Source organism: Schistocerca cancellata, chromosome 1 (genome assembly GCF_023864275.1).
Source record: "Schistocerca cancellata isolate TAMUIC-IGC-003103 chromosome 1, iqSchCanc2.1, whole genome shotgun sequence".
Lineage (NCBI taxonomy): Eukaryota > Metazoa > Arthropoda > Insecta > Orthoptera > Acrididae > Schistocerca > Schistocerca cancellata.
In genome coordinates this window covers 1,138,905,610-1,138,909,531 of record NC_064626.1, presented here as the reverse complement: position 1 = coordinate 1,138,909,531, position 3,922 = coordinate 1,138,905,610, and the positions used below count along the sequence as shown (strand labels likewise).

The window sequence follows — 3,922 nt, the reverse complement described above, 5'->3', positions numbered from 1 at the left end:
CCCCCACACCCCCACTTCGATTACTCCTTACTTCCGACAGTCCATGAGAGTGTCAATACATCCCTCCCTCCCTCGCTCCTAGCTTCCAGTACCTCGACAACACCCCACAGACAGAACTCAGCACTCCAGTAGCAACACAAGACATTCGACATTCAACGCATGCTCCCTCACAAACGCAACACGGTCCCCCGGTGACGACTGTATAACCCACGGACACCTGAAAGCACGCCCCCTCTCCTTCCTGGAAACCCCTGCCACCTTTTACAATATAATCCTACACACGAGTTTCTGTCCTGAGCTGTGGGAAACCACTCGCATCCTCCTCTTCCTCAAAACCTATTAAACCTGCCACTGACGCCTCGACCTATCGTCCCATCACCCTCACCTCCGTGTTTACCGAGGTTTCTGAGTCCATTCTATCTCAACGTATCCTTAAACACATACAACAACACCTACCCTTTCCTGTAGCAATTTCTCCTTCCCATCGCCGGCCATGGTGGCCAAGCGGTTAAAGGCGCTACAGTCTGGAACCGCGCGACCGCTACGGTCGCAGGTTCGAATCCTGCCTCGGGCATGGATGTGTGTGATGTCCTTAGCTTAGTTAGGTTTAATTAGTTCTAAGTTCTAGGCGACTGATGACCTTAGAAGTTAAGTCGCATAGTGCTCAGAGCCATTTGAACCAATTTGAATCTCCTTCCCATCCCACCAAATCAACGAGCGCATATCCGCCATTTTTGTCTCCCTAGATCTTGAGAACGCTTATGACCGTGTATGACATTCCAGACTACTCTTTAAGCATCATAACTTAGAACTTCCCATAAATTTTGTTCGCCTTATCGCATCCTTTCTGTCACCATCAACAACACCAAGTCCTGTATCTTTCACCCCACTTCAGATATGAATCAAGGTTCTGTCCTCTCTCCTCTCCTGTATGTCCTCTGCACTGCCGATACGCCAAACGCCAAAACCCTCTCCTCCTGTTCACCTCCTCCAGTATGCCGATGACACCGCCTTCATCGCCCCCTACCCTACCCTCCAGAAACCCCACCGGTCTCGCCAGCCCCACCTCAATCAGTTCACCCTTTGGTACAACCAGTGGCTTTGCAGAAACAGCCCTACCAGAGAACAGGCAATCATTATGGGCCGAATCACCTACAGCTTCCGACCCTACAATGTTTACCTTACCATTTACAACTGCGGCAACGGCCTTGCCGCAGTGGATACACCGTTTCCCGTGAGATCACCGAAGTTAAGCGCTGTCGGGCGTGGTTGGCACTTCGATGGGTGACCATCCAGGACGCCATGCGCTGTTGCCATTTTTCGGGGTGCACTCAGCCTCGTGATGCCAATTGCGGAGCTACTCGACCAAATAGTAGCGGTTTCAGTCAAGAATAACATCATAACGACCGGGAGAGCGGTGTGCTGACCCCACGCCCCTCCTATCCGCACCCTCCACCGTGGATGACACGGCAGTCGGATGGTCCCGGTAGGCCACTCGTGGCCTGATGACAGAGTATTTACAACTGTCCTATCCAGTTCGACTAAAACACTAGGACACCTGATACTAACACTTTATCGCTGACTAACATGAAAGTCTCACCTATTAACCACTCAACAGAAAGCATACAATAGATTAAAACTACTAAAACTATTAACCGTATGAACATGGGGATTATACCCACCCACAGTCCTCCACACCTATAAAATCCTGATCAGACCCATCCTCTGTTATGCTACGCTATGTGGCACCGAAATTCGGCGCCTCCCTCCTTTTACCACGCCCTAGAGATCCTGGAAAGCCATGCACTCTACCTGCGCTTTCGAATTCGCTTACCCTCCAACATACACATTCTCTACCAGCTTATTAATTTCCTCAACCTACTCTTGAACCTTGAACACACCCGAATATGCGACGTTGCTCATAAAATCGACACTACTCACCACGTATTCCCCTCCCCCCGCCCCCCCCCCCCTACCTGGTCCCTGACCCTGGTACTCTGCCGCACTTCCACCACTTCACTCACCCCACACACTCCACATTCTCTCCTAACGAAATTTGAATCGCCTTCCCTTACCCTGTCATGAAATCCGTCATGAATCATGAAAGCCGTCCTACCAGATCTAGAAGATCACCATGACCACCCATCCCTTGTCAGGGCTCCCTTCTAAGTCTTGGTTCACAATAGCATCTCCCTCCAATATTCCCCCTTCCCATCTCCAAACATTCACTCACACAAACCGCCTCTTAGACACTACATTTAAATGCTACATTCCCATGATACCCTTATCTCTGAGAGTCCGCAACCACTCATCTCTTCACTCATCTATGTACCTTTTTAAAATCAGTCACATGCGATACTCAGTTTCCATTCATCTGTGTCTATATTTTAATTAATCGCCGAATCAACCATTTACGTTTTAACTTATGCAATTGACGATCTGTCTTTATTGTAATTGTTAATCAATAAGACCAGGTTTTATTTCGTTTTATTTTATTTTCCTCTCATGTGGCTGAAGAGCGGAAAACAGTACCCGCTGACAGCCGACACAATGCCCATATGGGGCCGGTGGGGATGAAATAACAAAGAAAAAAGCTTTCTCAAAACCGGGAATGGCAGGTATGAAGGAAGCGAATTTCAGATGGCTCAATAGACAAGGGACATTTGGAGCTGTAGGGCACCTGTACAATTCAGTACAGGCTTTGCAAAAGAACACGCCCCCTTCTGGCAGCAGTTTACCTTAAGCCGTTGGAGGAAGAAAGGAGGCGAGGGACGAAAATTACAGTTTCGCGTCCCATCGATGGCGAGGTCATTACAATTACAGACGGAGCAGAGGCCTGGCTGGGGAGGCTCACCTAGCTGGCTGTGCCGTACGAAAGGGACCAGCCGAGCATTCACCTTAGTTTACTCGATTTAGGGAGCGGTGGAAAAACCATGTTGATGGTTGGACAACGCTTTGAAGTCCTGTCCTCCATAACACGAGTCGATGGCCGTACCACCTCACGCCACTGGACCGAAGGAGATTTCCAAGGGACTGGAGAAAAGGCGCAGGTCGTTCCCGTCCCCGAGAAGGTTCGTCTAGAAAGCCGCACATTATCAAAAGCCTACATCGCTGACAGTCCATTGTAGAATTATGGAAGCCGTTTTATGCTCAAATGCTGTGACATTTTTCTGGCACCAGGGAGTCATATATAGAAATTCCTCTAATAAACAAGTTGTGAAATTTACCCCAGTATGCTCGTCCATGAAATACACGGCACTCAGTCTTTCTGTTAGAAATGCCGGCCGCGGTGGCCGAGCGGTTCTAGGTGCTTCAGTCCGGAACCGGGCCACTGATACGGCCGCAGGTTCGAATCCTGCCTCGGGCATGGATGTGTGTGATGTCCTTAGGTTAGTTAGGTTTAAGTAGTTCTAAGTTCTATGGGACTGATGACCTCAGATGTTAAGTCCCATAGTGCTCAGAGCCATTTCAACCATTTCTGTTGGAAAGCGTTCGGTGCGACTCCGCGGTGTTGCTTCGTGAATGAAATACGATTTAAGGAATATCGCACTCGGTTTGTGACTCAGTTCCAAACTTCCTGGAAAACATATGCAACAGATCGTTGTAAGTAGGGTAACATTGTCGGATGTAAAATGTAGACATTGGAGTACAGAGATAAGCTGTTGTACGACCAGCACTGTTCACGATGGCCGGCCGCGGTGGTCTAGCGGTTCTGGCGCTGCAGTCCGGAACCGCGGGACTGCTACGGTCGCAGGTTCGAATCCTGCCTCGAGCATGGGTGTGTGTGATGTCCTTAGGTTAGTTCGGTTTAAATAGTTCTAAGTTCTAGGGGACTTATGACCTAAGATGTTGAGTCCCATAGTGCTCAGAGCCATTTGAACCATTTTGTTCACGATGTACAGAGTGAGCCAGAACTGCAACG

The 3,922-nt window shown here is 49.2% G+C and overlaps 1 pseudogene; it reads left to right on the top strand.

Moving 5' to 3' along the window:
- Positions 1–1,198: 1,198 nt before the first annotated feature.
- LOC126104400 (5S ribosomal RNA) lies at positions 1,199–1,316 on the top strand (annotated as a pseudogene).
- The last annotated feature ends 2,606 nt before the right edge of the window (positions 1,317–3,922 follow it).